Consider the following 19,914-nt stretch of genomic DNA (forward strand, 5'->3'; position numbering starts at 1 on the left):
ACTGGTTAAGCATCTTCCATGTGCCAGTATAGTACTAAGAACACAAAACTAAGGCAGGCTTATTTCCTGTCCTCAAGAAGAGAAAGAAGTGGTAAGGCACACAAAGACTTAATGTTAACACAAAGTAGACATTGTGAAATAATTGGAAAGATGTACTATATATAGTATAGATCTCTGATCCCAGTTCCTGACACAGCGCTTCTGAAATCTTTGTCATTCTCTGGGTAATAGGAATGTATTTTGTTCTAATGAAGAGACTCTGGGTGGGCTTCTGGATGAGGAATGTCACTGGAAAAATCAAGCCATGATTATAGGCTTGGCATTTTCAGCCCCACCCTCTATTCTCTTGAGAAGGGAGAAAAGCTGAAAATGGAGCTAATGATCAATCATGCCTACAGGATGAAGCTTCCATAAAATCCCAAAAGTATGGGGTTGGGAAAGCTTCCCGGTGGGTGAACATGGGAAGATGCTGGGAGAGTGGTGTGCCTGGAGAGTGTATGGAACTTCCACTTTCTGCCCACATAACTTGCCCTACTCTTCAGTTTCCTTTTTCATATCTTTACATGATAAAACCAGTAAAGGTAAGTAAAATATTTCTCAGTTCTGTGAGCCACTCTAGAATATTATTCCAACCTGAGGAGGGTCTTTTTTGTTGCTGTTGTTTGTTTGTTTTGTTTTGTTTTGTTTTGTTTTGTTTTGAAATATATCTTATTGATTTTTTTTTACAGAGAGGAAGGTAGAGAGATAGAGAGTTAGAAACATCGATGAGAGAGAAACATTGATGAGCTGCCTCTGCATGCTCCCTACTGGGTAGGTGCCCACAACCAAGGTACATGCCCTTGACCAGAATTGAACCTGGGACACTTCAGTCGGCAGACCAACACTCTATCTAGTGAGCCAAACCGGCCAGGGCTGAGAAGGGGTTTGTTGAATCCTCCAATCCATTCTCCAGGTGACAAAATCCTTCTGGGATTTTAATAAAAATTGCATTGAATCTATAGGTAAATTTGGGGATAATTGGAATAAAAAAGATACTGAGTCATCACATCCAAAGAAATACAATAAAACATTTGTCCATTAGTTTATATCTTCTTTAAATTTCGCAGCAATTTCATGTACTTTTTACTGTATAAACCTATAGTTCTTGTTAAATTTATTCTTAATTTATTTTATTTTTATATTACTGCAAATAAAATTTTTAAGTTAATTTTTATTTTCAGTTTTATCTTTGCAGGTATATAGGTGAAATTGACTTTTACAAATTGATTTTATATTCTATGATTTTGTCAAACTCCTTTTTTCATTCTAGAGGCTTTTATTTCTTTTGTTATTCAACTAGAGCATTGGTAAAAGTTGAATGGAAGGTGCATGAATGAACATCCTTGCCTTGTTCCTAAGCATTATGGATAATGTTAACCATGGGTTTTGTCCTTTATCATATTGAGTAAGCTTTCTTTTCTTCCTAGTTTATTTAGAATTTTTACATCAGTGAATGCTGGATTTTGTCAATGCCTTTTCTGTGCCTATTAAAATTATCATGTGTTTTTTATCCTTTAGTCCAGTGGTTGGCAAACTCATTAGTCAACAGAGCCAAATATCAACAATACAATGATTAAAATTTCTTTTGAGAGCCAAATTTTTTAAACTTAAACTTCTCCTAACGCCACTTCTTCAAAGTGGTATTTTGAAAGTAGAAAGAGAAAATTGACTCACCCAGATTGTGGTATTTTGTGGAAAAGCCACACTCAAGGGGCCAAAGCATCTCCTGTGGCTTGCTAGCCACAGTTTGCTGACCATGGCTTTAGTCTATTAACATGCTATGGTATGTTAATTTTTATATGTTATAAATGTACTTCCAGGGATAAATTCAATTTGGTCATGATTTTAAATCTTTTTTAACATTTTGCAGAAGTCAATTTTTGTTAAGGAATTTGGCATCTATGTATGTCCCTCTTTCTCTCTAGTAATATTTCTTGTCTTAAGGTTTACTGGTATTTTAATTCTCTTAAAATAGCCACATCTTTATTATGGTTACTGTTTGCATGGTGTATCTTTTCTTCTTTTTTATTTTCAATCTATTTATCTTTGAATCTAAAGCACGTCCCTGTGGAAGCATATACTTCCTTTTAAAAAAATCAAGTCTGATTATCTCTGCCTTTTGAGTGAGATGTTTAGTCTACTCAGAATTATTACAATTAATAATGTGATTGTATTTACATTTGTCTTTTTACTATTTGCTTTCTGTTTGTCCCAGGTCTTTCTGTGTTCCTCTATTCTTCTTTTTTTCTCTTCCTTTATGTTAATTACATATATTTTGTAATACTATTTTAATTGCTTTGTTGATATATATACATATACATATATGTATATATATACATATACATATACATATATATATAATTATTTCTTGGTTGTTGTTTCATTAAAGTTATAATAGGGATCTTAACTTATCACAATATACTCAGAAAAATACTTAGTTCTTATAAATATAGAAACTCTGTTCCAATATATCCTCCCCTGTTTTGTGCTATTGTGTCATATATAGCATACCTACATGTGTTATAAACTCAGCAATAATGTTTTAATTATTGCTCTAACAATCTTAACTATTTTAAAGAAGTTAAGAAATAATAAAAAATACAGTATAGAATACTTTATGTTTTCCCACATTTAACATTTCCTTTAGCCTTCAGTTACTCAAATTTTTATTGGTCTCTGGTGTCATTTCCTTTCAGTCTATATGACTTCCTTTAGTGTTTACTATAAGCCATGACTCTTAGCAAAAAATTCTTTTAGTCTTTGTTTATTTAGAAATTTCTTTACTTCATCTTTATTTTTAAAATTTTTATTGTTATTGTTAACGCTCCCCCCAGGATATTTTTCCTTTGATTTTTTTTTTTCTTTAAGAAAGAATGAAAGGGAGGGTTACAGATAGAGAGAAACATTAATATGAGAGAGAAACATCAATTGGTTGCCTACCTCCCCCCATTCCCTGACCAGGGCCAGGCATTAAGCCTACAATTTAGGTACATGCCCTGGACTGGGAAATGAGCCTGCAATCCTTCAGTCAGAGGGCCAATGCTCTAACCACTGAGCAATCCTTCTAAGGCTCTATCTTTATTTTTGAAGGATTTTTTCCCCTTGGAGATATAATATATAGTTGGCCAGATGTCTTTTTCTTTCTTTTTTTTTTCCCCCTTTCAGTTGAAGGTGCCATTCCAATGATTTTCTGGACTCAATTATTTCTGATAATAAAGCATCATTAATCATTCTTTTGTTTCTGATGAGTCATTTTTCTCTTGCTGCTTTCAAAATTTTCTTTCCCTTAGAGTATAAATACTTAGCTTATAATGTCCAGAGGTAAATCTCCCTTTTTTAAAAAAAATGAGATTAATTGAGCTTCTTGGACCTATAGATTAATATTTTTAAATATTAAATTTGGGGCATTTTAACCATTTCTTCAAATACACACAAACACACACATACACACACACACACACACACACACACACACACACACATATATTAGAGGCTTGGTGCACAAAATTCATGCTTGAGTGAGGGGAGTCCCTCAGCCTGACCTGCACCCTCTCCAATCTGGGAGCCCTCAGGGGATGTCCAACTGCCAGTTTAGGGAAAGTGAAGATGGACATCCCTTTTGCAATCCAGGACTTTGGGCTCCTAACCACTCACCTGCCTGCCCTAACCACTCTGCATGCCTGCCTGATCCCCCTAACTTCCCCCCTCTACCGGCCTAATCCCCCTAACTGCCCTGCCCTTCCAGCTTGATCCCCCTAACTGCCCTCCCTTGCCAGCCTGGTCATTCCTATCAACTTTTTTTTTTTTTTTTTTTTTTTTTAATCTTATCCCCTTCACACACAATTGTATTTATTGGCTTCTCCCTGTCACACAACTTTTCTCTCCCCTTTATGTAACCCTTTTTCCTACTGACTCATCATTTATAAACTTTTCTTTCCTCCTTATTTCCTACTTCTATTCCATCTTCCTTCTTCTACCCTTTCTTCTTCACATCTTTCTTTTACCTTCCCTCTCTACATTCCTTCTTCCCCTTACCTCCCTCCACTTTTCCTTCCCTCCCACCTTAATTTTTTCTTCATTTCCTCCCTCCAAAGTGCTTTGCTCCCTCCCCATTTCTTCCTTCTTCCGATTCTCCTTTTAAGCTCTACCATCTCCCCTTTAAAACATTTCTTCCCTTCCTCTTTATCTCTCACCCACATTCTTCTCTACTTACTTCCACTGTATTAATATCTATCAACCTGCCTAATTATTCACTATCATTTATTTTTTCTTTTCTGACTCCTACTTTTAAAATCTGTCCTCATTACACAACTATACTGATTTTCATTATAGCTCCTACAGTTCACTCACCCATTCTCTTTCTTTCTTTAACTCTGCTCTCTACTGACTCCTTTATAAAGTTCTTCCCTTCCTCCTTCCCTTTTTAAAGCTTCCTTTGTTGGGGGCGGGGTGGGCATTAACCCCCAGCCCAGGACTCAGCTCTGGCCAGGTGTTCACCACTTCCCCTTCTCTGGCCTCCCCTCTGTTGTCCTGCTCCCATTTCCTGCCCAGGACACCCGGCCCAGCAAAGGTAGCTGAAGCCCACACTGCCTGGGCATTGCTGCTGCTGCAAAACAGGAGCGCCTCCACCCAAAAGGCCTTGGACTGTCCTCCACTTCGTCTTGGACCTGTGGGCACCTCCCTGCCAACAGCTGCCACCACCCTCCTCCTGCATTTGGGCAGGGCTCCACACTCCATGCAGTCTGCACCCACCCCTCATTGAGTGCTCCTGTCCTGCCCCCCAATGGTCTAACTCCCTTCAGTGTGCAGTTTCCTTACCTTTTCCATTTCTACACCTTTTTCTTCTTCCCTTTCTGTATTTATGTTTCTCCTCTCGGCCTGTCTGCATGCAGGCCTGCCTTCCTCTCCCTGTTCTTTCGTATACCCTCCTATCATATTCTACTCAGGGCCTTGCAGCTGCATGAGCAGAGGGCGGGGACACAGCCTGCTGATCCAGTTGTGATGTGATGCTATAATGGACAAATTTGCATATTCCTCTATTATTAGATTACATATATATAAAATGCTAATATGCCAAGTGTCCAACGCCCGAACAGTCACAATGATGCACAATGATCACCAAGGGGCAGATACTCAATGCAGAAGCTGCCATGATGTCCACTGGCCATTTACAGAGAAACAGCACCATGGATCTAGTGCCCACAAAGAAACACTTTGCTTCCCCCAAGTGGGACACAGACCCTGCCACCAAACCAAAGCGACAATCCACCAAATCACAGCTGACACTGCCGAAACCACAAGGTGCAAAATGTGGCTCATAGCCCAGCTCAGCCCAGAAATAGTCTGCTGTGGTGCTGGCTAATGATGTCACTTAGCAATGCCTGGCTTCCTCTCCCTAGTAATGACTAGCCCTCTTGGAGTTTCTTCAGCCTAGGAACATGACTTGATTTATAGCCATGTGTAAACAATTTCACATTTTAACCAAATGTCTGTGAAGCATTTTCATGTGTCATTTGATCCTAACAGAAGTCTTGGAATAGGTAAATAGGAGACTCAGTGGAATCCTATTTTCTTTTCATTATCTGGAAAATGGAGATTTAGAAAGCTTAGAAACTTAACCCAACTGAAAAGAAGTAAGAAATTGTGGACCTTGAAAATGACTTCAGGATTTCTCACTGCACAGAATATAGTCAAACACTGCTGTAGTTAAATATTTTACCCTTTATTCTCCCTGTGTGATCTACAATAAACTGCTTCATGTTGATATTTACTGTTGTGTTGCTAACAATTACCTGAAAGAGGAGTTAGGGTGCTTCACTGGGTTGGAAAAAGTTTAGCTAAATCAGAAAGCAGGTCTTAATTAAATAAGTTTATTATATTGTATATACTGAGTGGCCAAATTATTATGATCTCTGAACACATAATAATCTGGCCATTCAGTATATATACTATCTAATAAAAAAGTAATATGCAAATTGACTGTACCTCTGCTATACTCATAAGCCATCCCCACCAGCCAATCAGGATCGAGTATGCAAGTTAACACAACCAAGATGGCTGTGGCTACAGAGTGAGCAGAAGGCTAGGGTTTCCCTGGCAATGGAAGAAGCCAAGCTTTCTGCCTGCCCTGGCCTGCCCTGGCCTGCACTCAAGGCTACAAAGTTTCAATTACAGACAATAAATAAATCCCAACAAAAAAGGCTGCAGCCCTGGGGTGTGCAGGAGGCTTGGGTTTCACCAAAGATGGAGGAAGCCAAACTTCCTGGCCTTCCCTGGCCTGTGCTCAAGGCTACAAAGTTTTAATTATAGAACATAAAAAATTTCAGATAATAGGGCCTTCACTTGGGTTGCTGGGGGGTGTGGCTGGCCTGCAAAACACCACAGGCCCCTTGTCCAGGCTGCCTCATTTCCCAAGGGAACCTCCACCCTTATCCAAGACGTCCTTCAGGGCAAAAGAACCAGTCCCTACCTGTGCATCGGTCCTCTACCCCAGCGTTTTTCAACCGCTGTTACCTGGTGTGCCGTAGGTGCAGACAAGACAAGAATTTTATAATTTTTCTCTATTTTGTTTACTTAATATTTCATAATAAAGTAATTATAAAATACTTTCTTTGTGTTTATTTGATTCCTATTCAAGAGAATTACTTTATATATAGTCAATATAGGCACAGAGTTAAATTTTTTAACATTTTCTAATGGTGGTGTGCCTCGTGATTTTTTTCATGAAACAAGTGTGCCTTTGCCCAAAAAAGGTTGAAAAACACTGCTCTACCCTATCAAATCCTATTTAATAAAAGAATAATATGAAAATTGACTGTTACTCCAACACACAAGATGGCTACCTCCATGTGATCAAAGATAGCTGCCCCCATGTGAACAGAAGATGGCCACCACAAGATGGCCAGTTGGGAGGGACCAGGTCTGCAAGGGATGGCAGTTGTGGGCAATCAGGCCAGCAGGGTAGGGGAGTTGGGGGTGACCAGGCCTTCAAGGGAGGGCAGTTGGTGGAATCAAATCTGCAGGGCAGGGCAGTTGTGGGGGACCAGACCTACAGGGGAGGGCAGTTTGGCATGACCAGGCCTGCAGGAAAGGGCAGTTAGGGGCAATCAACTGGCAGGGGAGTGGTTAGAGGTTGATCAGGCTGGCAGGCAGAAGCAGATAGGAGCAATCAGGAAGGCAGGCAGGTGAGCAGTTGGAAGCCAGCAGTCCTGGATTGTGAGAGGAATGCCTGACTGCCCGTTTAGGCCTGATCCCAGTAGGATTGGGCCTAAATAGGCAGTTGAACATCCCTTGGAGTGTCCCAGATTGGAGAGGGTGTAGGGTGGGCTGAGGGATACACCTCTCCCCTCCCCCCCCATGCACGAATTTTATACATCAGCCCTCTAGTCCTATATAATAAAAAGCTAATATGCAAATTGTCCCCTCAACCAGGAGTTTGACTAGCAGGCAGGCCAGCCAACTGCCCATGCCTCCTCCCCCTGCCCAGGCTAGTTGGATCTCAACCATGCACAAATTCATGCACCAGGCTTCTAATATACATACTCTAGAGGCCCAGTGCACAAAATTTGTGCACAGGGTGGGGAGTGTCCTTGAGCCTGGCCTGCACCCTCTCCAATCTGGGACCCCTCAAAGGATGTCCTACTGCCAGTTTATAGAGATTGAGCCTAAACTGGCAGTTGGACATCCTTCTCACAATCCAGGATTTCTGGCTCCTAACAGCTCACCTGTCTGCCTGCCTGCCTGATTGCCCTTAACCACTCTGCCTGCAGACCTGCTCTCCCCCAACTGCCCCCTCTCCCCCCGCTGGCCTGCTCACTCCAAACTGCCCTCCTTGCTGTCCTGATCACCTCCAACTGATTCCCACTGACAGCCTGCTTGCCCCTAACTGGCTCTCCTGCTGGTCTGCTTACCACCAATGGCCTCATCCCCTGCCAGCCTGATCACCCACAACTGCCTTACATCATGGCCTGATCACCCACAACTGCCCTCCCCTCTTGGCCTCTAACTGCCTCTACCTTGGCCCCATCATCATGGCTTTGTCTAGAAGAACATCTGGAAGGTCTCCTGGAAGGTCTCCCAGTCTAATTAGCATATTACCCTTTTATTAATATATATAGAGGCCTGATGCACAGCTGGGGCCAGCTGCTTTGCCCTGAAGTGTATCCCGGATCTGGGTGCGGGTTCTCTTGGTGCATGGGGTGACCTGGGCAAGGGGTCTGTGGTGGTTTGCAGGCCAGCCATACTCCCGAGGGGTGAGGGTCCCCACCAGGGGTCATGACCAGCCTGGGTCAGGGACTGATGGCTGTCTGCAAGCTGGCCACACACCCCAGTGTGGACTCTTACTCCATGGGGGCATAGCCAGCTTATATAAGGGGCTGAGGGAAGTTTTCATGCTGGCCACATTCCCTTCAGTGTGAAGGGCTGAGGGCTGTTTTCAGCCTGGCCATGACTCCCACAACCCAGGCTCACAGCCCCTCCTTTTTTTCTTTTCTCAGCGCTTCCTTGAATGGAACCCAGGGCTGGCTAGAGCAGGTATCTGGGATTTATTTATCTTCTATAATTGAAACTTTGTAGCCTTGAGAGGAAGCCAGGGCTGCCAGGGCAGGTGGGAAGCTTGGCTTCTCCATCGCCTGGGCAACCAAAACCTGTTCACTCCAGCTCCGTGGCCACCTCCATCTTTTTTGGGTTAATTTGCATACTTGCTCCTGATTGGCTGGTGGGTATAGCAAAGATTTGGTCAATTTGCATGTTTCTCTTTTATTAATGTAGATATACACTGAATGGACAGATTATTATGCATTCAGAGACCATAATAATCTGGCCTCTCTCTCCTCTCTCTCTCTCCATATATATATATCAATATATGTATTGCACATGTATGAGTCAACTTAGCCATATGGCTAAGTTGACTCATACATGTGCAATACATATAAAACTCTCCCTGGTGCTAATCACACACACGTTTGTTTTGATCTGCCATTGTTAATCATGAATTTGATTGTTATTTCTATTAGAGAGAAAGGGTGAATAGTGATATTAAAATATTTCTTCTAATTAATTTCCTTTCAATATGCACTGGGCCACTAGTATATATATTTTTTCTGTTATATATTCTTTTCCTGGGCTGCTGTAACATGCTACAAACTGGGTGGCTTAAACAACTGGAATTTATTGTGTCAGTTATGGAGAGTAGAGGTCAGAAATCAAGGTGTTGGCAGGGTTGGATCCTCCTTAGGAATGTGAAGAAGTGGCTCCAAGTCTTTCTCCTAGCTTCTGGTACTGCCTTTCTTGTGTCATCTCATTGTCTCCCTTCTATGCCTGACTTTGTCTATGTCCAAATTTCCCCTTTTTATAAAGGTACAAGTCATATTGTTCTAGGGCGCATCCTAATGACCTCATCTTAAACTTGATCATGTTCAAATTTCCTTGTTCCATTAAAAGTCACATTCACAGGTCCTGGAGTTAGAACTCCATCATCTTTTTGGAAGACAAGATTTAATCCTTTTATGCTCCTCTCTCCTCTAGAACACCCATTGCAAGTATGATGTCTGTTTTATGTTGTTCCACTGCTCTCTGAGGCCTTATTCATTTTTCTTCAATCCTTTCCCTCTGTTCTTCAGACTGAGTAATCTCTATTGATTTATTTCCAAGTTCACAATTTTATTTTTCTCCTTCCATCTCAAATACATTCTCGAGGTCTCTAGTGAAATGTTTTTATTTTAGTTATGATTTTCAACTATAGAGATCCCTTTAGTCCCCTTTTATAATTTCTACCTTTTTATTGAGATTCCCTAGCTAAGTCACTGTCAACATGTTTTTTCTATTCTTTAAACACACATTTATTTACCTAATAGAACTTATTAATAAAATCTGTTTTGAAGTCTTTGTTAAATCCCACATCTGGGGATAGTCAGGGACAGTGTATATTGACTGTTGTTTTCCCTAGTAGCTATTGATCAGACTTCCTTGCTTCTTTACATGTTTTAAAAAGTTTTGAGTACATTTTAAATAGTAGGTTGTTTTAAATCTGGATTCTGATTTTTCTCCACTCAGGCATATTTCTATTGTTATTTTACTTATTTGTTTATTTAGTAATTTACATGAATTAAATCTGTGACTCCATTTTCTTGCAAGTTATACCTACTGATTCCCCTCCTTTGTTTTCATTAGTTTTGTTTTTATGTTTAAGCCATCTTCTTAGGTGTCTGCATAAATTAGTGTTCAGGCAAAGACTGATCAGAAGTTAGACTCAAACACCTATAGCCTGTAAGATTTTCCACTCTCTGATAATGGGTCTGAGTGCAGACTAAGGAGTGCATTCAAATTTTAGACCATTCTTAAATTTATCCTAAGCTTCCTCTCATGGTCTCTTCTATTTCGTTCATGAATGTGTGCATGTTCCACCAACCTGGAATGTCCATATGGCTCTAGCCTGTCCATCTTTCCTGTACATCTGCACAGAGTCCAGTCAATTCAGGATGAGAAATGCTCATCAGTCCCCCATGTCTGTTTAACATCCAAAAACTTTGGGTTAAATCTCTAGGTTATTTTGATAGTCCAGTCCTTTTTCCCAAATAGGAAAGTGACCTCAAGCCATTGGATCTCCCCATTAGTTTGTTATTAAGCTGACTCCTTTAATTGTCAATGATTCAATACAGGTGAACATTCTCCTGCATAGGCAGCAAAGCTACTGGTTTTCATGAGGTAATAGATTTGAGAGAAAGGTGGGAGAAGCCATTGTCAAGAACACCACAGACTTACATTGTTCCTAGCTTCTTCATTTATTATATGCCTTTGGTTGATTTTAAAGGCACAAAGTGGTTGTTTCTGCCCAGTCTTATAATTGGTTTTCAGGAGAGGTTTGTTTACCTTCCCATTCTGTCATGCTTGAAGAGAATCTCTTATTCCAGGAGTCTGTTTGCTTGTTTGTTTGACAGTTTTATCTTTGATTTCCTCAGGATTGTGCATCGACTCTTTGTTATATCCTTATAGTGATGTTTTCCTAGATGCCTTTGGTCCTAGCACTTGGACTTCAATTCTGGAGATGGCTGAGCCAAACAAAATGGATAGAACTTTCATTTGCAATCTCTTGCTCTATCTCCAGAAAATAAGCTTATTCAAGCACCCAAGAGTTCTCTCATCTGTTAGCACTCTCTGGAATGTATTACCTTCCTCTTTTCAAACCAGTTGCTGCTCTGAGTCTCCTCTCAATATCTTTCTCTTTCATAAAATAGTTGCTAATTACTTCAACTCATTCCAATTTCCCCTTTCTTTGAATGCTTTGACTTTTATTTATTTTTGCCATTATTTTTTGAAATTACACAGATTCTACCATTTATTCTTTTCCTAACTACTCTTTTTATGCACCATTCTTTCTTATCTCCCCAGGGAGATCACATTTATTGAAGGCAGAAGCAAAGCTATTATTACTTTGCATGTCTCATAGATTTTACTGAAATCCTAGCTATTACTAGTGCACCATTTAGATTTAGTAGGTTGAATTGAATATAATCAGGTGAATGGTTGCCTGATTGGTGAACTTTTCCTATACTTTTAGAAAAGTTGGAATCATGAAAAGATGTTTTACACTCCTTTTCACACTGTGCAAGTCTCAGAGGACTTAATCACTCTACTTTTCAAAGTCTAGAGAAAATAACTCCTTCACGAAGCCCTTCCTGATTCCCTCTCTCCTGAACCTGTAGTGTGCTCCATACTCTGCCTGTGGTGTGTATCAGTTTCTGTCTTACATCCTAGTTTTATGTGCATGTCTTTTTCTATTAGATATGAACATCAGCTTCAGGCAAGGATGTATTTCTGTAACCTCTTTGGTAGAATATGTTGCTATACATTGACTTGATACTTGAATACTGAATGAATGAATGAATGAATGAGGCTCCATCTTGGATTTATAAATTATAATCAGTTTTTAGAATACATTGGTTGAATATAGAGTGTGTGTCCTATAAAGTCAAAGGAGGTCAATGCTTGCAAAAATCTTGAAGATGATCTAGAATAATTGTTCCTTTTCAGATGGGACCATGGAGGTCTAGGGAGTGAAGTAACTTGATCCTATGAATTGGTAGCAGAGGGTCTGGCTGGCTGACAAGATTGCCTCCAATGCTTTTGCCCATTCTTCCCTCAGAGATGCAAAGTGAAACTGGTTTCACACATGTTCCAATTAACTACTGGCTTCCTCCAAATTCCAAATCTCATTTAGTGCTTCTCTTTATGTCAATGAATTTATATTCAAACCCTTCCACCACCAACAGCACAGCTGACCTTGCACTCACTGTAGGGTAACAAATTAATGGGCCTACTCTAATAGCAGAGTTAGCAGGTCTAACAGCCAAGGCTTTTCCTTTGATGGGAAGATGTTAATAGACCCCAATGTATTGACTGGCCCTTAACAAGGAAGTAAATTCAGAACTAACAAGAAAATGTAAACCTGATGTGACTTCCCTAATCAAAACCGAGAGCAAATAGACCCTAATCTCTGTGAAAGTATACAGCTACTAAACTTTAATGACAATATCAGTTCACTTGATGAGGGCAACAGTAAGTTTTTGGTTCATTTATTATGGGGATGGAATTCAGGCTGATTTCACTGTACTTGGCAGGTGGCTGAGCATTAGTGAGCTAATGCAGGCCTATAGTCTGGCTGTACTTAAGGAAGGCAGCACCCAGTCATTGTCTTCAAGCAAAAAGCTTATCTACATGTCTGACTCAGACTTAACAGCAGAACATTGTGTTTGGAAGGCTGCTGATGCTTAAGAACTTGCCAATCCCAAATTAAAGAAATAGTAAAATCATAATTGTATTTTCTTCAAATTAAGGTAGGTAGCAACTGTCAACTCTATGCTTTCATTTTAATGGGGTGAGATTACTTTGGGAAAGGGTGCTAACAGAGAATGACAGGCACCCCTCTCCCTCCAGATAGAGACTTCTCTCCTGTCCTTTAAAACAATCCACATTTACATCTTCCAATAAGCTACTGTAGAATTTTTTCTAGCCCTCCTCCCCCACCTCCTCTGGTACCCATCCTGACTCCTTATATTGTATATTATAGGAATATAACTATAGATAACAGTTCTCACTTATTGAGAATGCACTACATATCAAGATCTCTGCTAGATACCTTACATTGCCTCATTTAACGATGACAAGACTTTTAAAGTAGGGGTTGATTAGAGATCATATACATAAGGCTCAGAGAGATTAACTGACATGCTCAGGGTCACCTGGCCAGTAAGGAGGGGTAAAGACAGGTTTAGAAAACCTAACTGCCTTTGTTCTGACATATTGGTTTCATATTTTCATCCCTGATTTTGACGTTGGCTGCCCCAAAGATATCACTCCCAGTTACTGTTCTCCTAATCTCAGTGGGGAGGGGAATGTACACAGCCACCAAGGGCTCTTCTTTAGGGGAAGGGGCTCCACAGCGGGCAAAGCAATCAGGGAAGAGGAAGGTGGCATAATTGTTCTCGTTCAGTTCTGTAGGCCCAAGATACCTTTGAGGACCCATTCAGGGAGTACACTTCTATAATGTGGCCTATAGACAAAAGCAGGAAGGAAGCCAAGAAACCTTTTTCTATTGATATATGTCCAATGCCAGGCACAAGGCCTTACAGCTCACATGGATACAAATTTGCTATTTTTGATAAGGAAGCATTCTCACAAAAGTTCATTTCTTGGTCTATTTTATATGAGAATCTTTGTCTATTTATTACACATACTTTTAATGTTAAGTGGAAAAAGCAGAAAATAAAATCATACCCATGCTATGATTATAAAGAGGGAAAATTGAATGCATATGAAAAATTATTGGAAGAGAGTGCAAAGATGAACGCTATAATCTGTTGGTGTGGTGACACTGTAGGATGATTTTTTTACCCCTTTCATTTGATTTCCATTTCAACTGGTTTGATGTTGTTTGTGCAATACATAATTTTTAAAACTATAACAGTGAATACCAATTAAAAATAAAACATGTAAGGTGTGTGCCAACAATATCAGGAAGCATAAATGTGGCATTTCTATTTCTGCTGGAATTCTGGCTTCTAGCAAGGTATTTATTTTTACTGTCACAAAGTACACTCAACCCCCAACCAACACGGTTATGTTAATGGAGGGAAGATGAGTATCATCTCAACACGTGAATTTCGGGGGCTCAGGGCTTCATCCACTGGAGCCTTTCTGTTGTCTGTGGGCTTGCTGGCCTAACAGGCATGGTCCTGGGGATCATTTCTAAGTTACATTGACAACCACAGAAGCATCTATGTGTTGTCTTCCTTAACAGAATTTGACCAAAATTGCATTATCCCCTATTACATCATGTGATCTGATCATGATCAAAAGTACTTCAAGCTCTAAACCACACGTGTCAAACACAAGGCCCGCGGGCCAAATCCGTCCCGCCAGGCCTTGCAATGTGGCCCGCACGGCGCTGTCATCACTGCACTCCGCTGCGTTTCCATCACAATGACAGTTTATGACTGTTCAGTAAACCATTCGGCCCGCGATTTAGGCTGGATTTTAGATTTTGGCCCCTTCTCTGATTGAGTTTGACACCCCTACAAACTAATGGTTTTCAAAGTGTGATCCCTGAGTAACACTTTTGGAGACTTGTTAGAAATGCAAGTACTCCAACCCCTCAGACTTTTTGAATCAGAAACTCTGGGGGTGAGCCCAGAAACCAGTTAACAAGCCTCCCTGATGATCAATATATTTTTAGGAGACCCCAGACTACGACATATCCCCACCTTGTTCCCCTCCTCCATTAGCCAAAAGGTCTCATATTTTAGCCCCTGTTCGGGACTGATTAATTACTTCTTTAATACTACACACTTCACTCCTTCAGGTTAAAACAATGAAAGTTATTTAAACTCAAATGTATTGCATGTAAGGAGTGATGTTTTAATATATGTTATGTGTCATTAATACGTTGATTGAATTAATTTATCAGTTTGCCTTGAAAGAACAGGTTCTTTAGGACTTGGGAGTTGAGAGGTGAAGGACAGAGAAGCAGTTATGAGAAGAAATGCGATTGTGAGGCAGAAGAGGGTATCATAGAGTTGGTTGGGGCTGAGTAGCATTAGGACACCTTGAGAGGGGTAAATCTGTGTCTTGCAGACAAAAGTTACCTACCTCTTAGACTACTGAAATCAGCACCAAATGCATTCAAAGCAGTGTAATGTCCTCCTTGGGAAGTGGCCTGAGTTAGGCTCTCTAGTTGGAAGTAAAAGGTTGATGTACCCATTCTCTGAACATACATTAGGAATTTCATCCTTAAATCCCTTCGAAACCTCAACTTCGGTCCAGAAAACACTGTCTTCTTATGAAGATGTAAAGCTGTTTTCAATCAGAGCAAAAATAATGTGCAGCTCACATCTTGTCTTCACGTATAATTATGAATCATTTATCCTGGATTGAGACCTGCTGAGCATGGTTTCATCCTAAAATCACCATAATCCCCCTGAGAATATAGACTTCCTTGCTTCAGCACTTCCCCACTGAGGGCTTCTTAGAGAAAATACACAGAAGCTACACAACCAAAATAAAATCTTCATCTGAGACTATCAAAGATGTTACCTACAGCAGTTACCTCAGGGTCTGTATGCCCTTCCTATAGTGCCACCACTACATGCCACTTTGGGTTTGCCTTGGCAGCCATATGTCTTGCTAAAAATAAACAGCAGGATGACAAAAGAGTGAAAACATAAAGCTGCTTTCTTGGGCATTAAGAGTACATTGAATGATGAAATCATCAACATATTTCTGAAGTAGGGTCATGAACAACGCTAGGCATAACTATCCCACAACAAAGTTTGTTTTCTTCCATGCTACATCCCATTTCTTCCAAAAGAACGTCTCTTTTTCAAAGAGCTAAACTGTTGTTCAATAGCACTACACACATTGACCATCCTCATTCCCTCACATAACTTGCATGCTCCTCTTGTTCTTGATTTTGCCAGACTAAATATCTGTAGTTTTTTGCCTGTTTTCTCATGGCTAAGAAGGGAAGCTGGAGAGAATAATGATTATAAATATGGAATCCTGAGTTGGAATATCTCAAATCCTACCTCCACTACCAGCAGCTGTGTGACCTGAGCAGGCAAGTAATCCTATATAATAAAAGCCCAGTGACCTAAGATGGAATGACCAGAACAATGGAATCATTAGAATGACCAGTAGACCATTTGCTATGATGTGCACTGACCACCAGGGGGTAGACTCTCAATGCAGGAGCTGCCCCCTGGTGGTCAGTGTGCTACCACAGTGGGAGAGCTGCTTGGCTGACCAAGATGAGTGGCTGCTCCTGCTGCAAACCCTGGGCCCATGGGCAGGAACCCCAGCTCAATCATTGCCTCCTTGCCCCAGGCTCCTCCTTGCTTCCTGCCACCTCCTCTGGACACCCACAGGCCTCGCAGCACCGCTGCCAGGCTCACAGAGCTGACCCCAGAGGCTGGGTGCATGGCAGCTGCTGGACTGAGGCCTACTCAGGCATCTCTCAGTGCTATTGTCCCTGGTCCTGGCCCTGACTGAGTCCCCTGGAGAGGTGAGTGCTCCAGCTCCACAGAAGATGCCTGACCAGGGAGCAGCTGCCCTCCCATAGCTGGTCAATCACTACACACCTCTTCCCACACCAGTGTATGATCCTGTGCACCAGGCCTCTAGTTCTTTATAATATATGCGTTTATATTAAACACACATTTTAGAACAGAGTTTGGGAAAGCCCCTCAGATACAATGTTGTTGTTTATAAAAACTTTTTACCATTTTTTTTCTTTCTTATCAACTACCACTGAAATGCCCTTGTTAAGATGGGAATAGTATAGAACAATATGCATTATCCTCACACACACCTGCATGAAGCCTGAGTTTGCACCCCACTACTTCAGCTTCATTTCTCATCATGATTTAGTCATTTTACCCGCTGGAGTTCTCTCTTTTAAATTTAATATTTGATGGTATAATATATCAGCAGCTTTAAAACATCTCTTTCCGGGAGGAAATGTGACCTACTAGCTAGGCTATATAATATGCCAGCTAAAAGGAGAAAGGTGACAGGTGTGGGTGTGGGCAAAAGGTGTTTCATGCAACCCCACTGGGATATCTCCACCTTAGAAAACAGTTTTACAGCCACATAGTTAAATAAACTGGTAGTTAGAGGCAATTATGTGAGAAAGTAAAAATATTTATGTTCTTTACAGCTCCAAAACTGTCATGTGAAGTGTGACACATTTTTAAGTAATTTCACCGGCAACTTTGGAAAGATTAATTCTATGACTAAGGGCATAAAATGGAAACAGGTTGCCACTGTGAAATAAAATCAAACTTACCTCCCTGTAATTTTGCTTGAATTTAGTGCGCATGAAATGTCGTGCTGTCAGTGTTCATACTCAAAATCTTAATTTTTCAAACACCTATAATGTTGGAATTTTTAAAAAATGCCATTGCCTCTTGAGAAACGTGAAGTATGTGGATATGCTCAGACAAACACACACACGTGCTTCCTCATGCCTTGCCCTGGAATTTTATTTTGCCATTTTCTTAACAATAATCATAAACTCGCATTTTCCTCCTTGTTATTGTTAAAAAGTATACTGCAAGCCATAAGCCATAAAAATCACCTCCCATCATCTCTTCTACATAACTACTTTATTGTCACTTATTACCATTTTTGTCTCTGTTCATGCACATTTACATGTTTACACAATTGCAACTCTACCATTTTGTGGGTTTTCTCAGTATTTTACATTATGTATTTTTAGTTGTTACATAGTCTTCACAACCATCATTTTAACAGGCTGCACATGATTATTTTGAAGGCGGCACCATAATCCCTTATATTATTCTTCTATAGCTGGCACTTAGATGGTTTCCAGTGTTTCACTATTACACATAAACATTCCTGTGCTTATGGCTTTTTCTTTCTTTTCTCCCATATCCTTAGGCCAGAGTCTCACAAGTGAGATTACCAGGTTAAAACATATGCACTTTTTACTTTGATAGCTTTTGATACCTAAGGTCAAATCACTTTTCAAAATGATTATTTACATGACTTTCTTGCAATATATAAGTTCATCTACATACTCTGTACAGTTCAAATTCATAGCAACATGTTTATTTATGTGGTTTAAAAGATATTATACATAATTCTAAAGCATTAACAATATCTCTGAATCTTTGGTCTTGGTTGGAGCCCTTTTGTTCCTGCAGTTTTAAAGGGTGTGAATACAAGAGCATTCAAATGCAAGTGCCTACACAGACATTCAGACACAACCCCAGATGTTAGACTGGAGTGGGGTAGAAAGTAGGGAGGTCAGCCAAATATTTTGCCCTGCAGTATTGGAAACAGTGAGATGCAAAGGAAAATGAAAAGTAGTATGTGGAGTTCAGTCTCTATATTTTGTCACTTCATTCTCCCCTTTCCTTTCCCTCAATCCCCTCAGTGCTAAGCCCCAGGTCTTAAGGAGGTTGTATGCTCATTTATTCAGGACAGGACAGCAGCCTTTGGGTATTACTGTTGGTCCATCTGCCTTTCTCCCATGGCCTTACTGCCTCTGAAAATCAGAGTGAAAATATGTGTACCTTCAGTCCAGCACTCCCGCAGCCTTGTCAACCACATCTAATGGAATACACAAAGGACAGCTCGTGGCGAAGAGCGAGGAGCAGAGCCCTGGGTTGCAGAACAGCTCAGGGAGCAAGTGTGCTCCACGTGGGCCACACGATGGCTAACCTCGCTTCGCTCCCACCCACACATATCATGGTCATGTGGTAATGAGACTGGACCAGAGCCAGCAACACATTTCACAGGAGTCATCCAGGAGCCAAAGACAGAAATAAATTTGAATCAGCGCAATCAAAAGGTGAAAACCTCCATAGAACAGGAAGCGTAAGGAGCAAAGCTTCTTGCTATCTTGAGTTGTTCTAGCTCTCATAAAAATCATAGCTTTAACCTTTCGTAGAGATGGCTCTAGTCTGGTTTTTTATTATAATGTCATGAATAATGTATGTCCCTTTTATAGCAAATGTGCGCTTTTAAAAATGATAATGCCATATTTACGTTTACATTTTCTTCTGCATAGAATTCTGCCCTCTTTTTGGAAAACTTCTTCTTGGGACAGCAATCACAAGTGTCACTTTCTTGGGGTACAGAGGTTTCCCAGCCATGAAAGAGTGATGCAAATGATAATAAGCATACAGGCACCAAGTGCCTCTGGAATAATTCTTTGCAAATGAGCTTTGAGGGTCACTTGAGCTTCAAAAGGAAACTGCTCTACATGTACATTGGATGAACCTGATGCTCACTGTCCATTGCAGCCTACACAGATGGGTAGGTGGAGGAAAAAGGTTTCTCCTAAGCAGTGGATCTGCCCATCAGTGCAGGTGAATTCAGCCACAGACATTCTCATGAGAAGAGCATTCTTTTGCTGTTGTTGGGTTCTCATATTCGGGAACACATTTTGTGTCCTATAAAAAAGCTGCTGTTTCTCTAGATATCTGAATGCAAAATTAACTGGAAACAGGAGCCGATGGCACTGAGCTATTTGTCATTTAATGGAAAGAAGTGGAAGGGGGCACAGTATCTGATAATGATTCTCTTTTGCCGTCTTCCACAATAAGTCTGCCTCTCCCACATGCCCTGCAGTGTCAGAGGACTATTTGAGTTTTGTTTTACGTTATACCACTAGTCTTCACAAACGACCTCAGAAAAGATGACTGGTCATTCTTTTGTTGGGACAAAACTTCAAAACTTGGAAGGAAAGGAAATCCTAGCTGGAGAATTCACTTTTGCTTACAGTCTCTCAGGGTGAGCTTCCCACAATATAATACAGTAAAATCTCTTGAAAGCTTATAAAGTACCATAACATGT

Source organism: Pipistrellus kuhlii, unplaced genomic scaffold, assembly GCF_014108245.1.
Source record: "Pipistrellus kuhlii isolate mPipKuh1 unplaced genomic scaffold, mPipKuh1.p scaffold_m20_p_1, whole genome shotgun sequence".
NCBI classification, from domain to species: Eukaryota; Metazoa; Chordata; class Mammalia; order Chiroptera; family Vespertilionidae; genus Pipistrellus; species Pipistrellus kuhlii.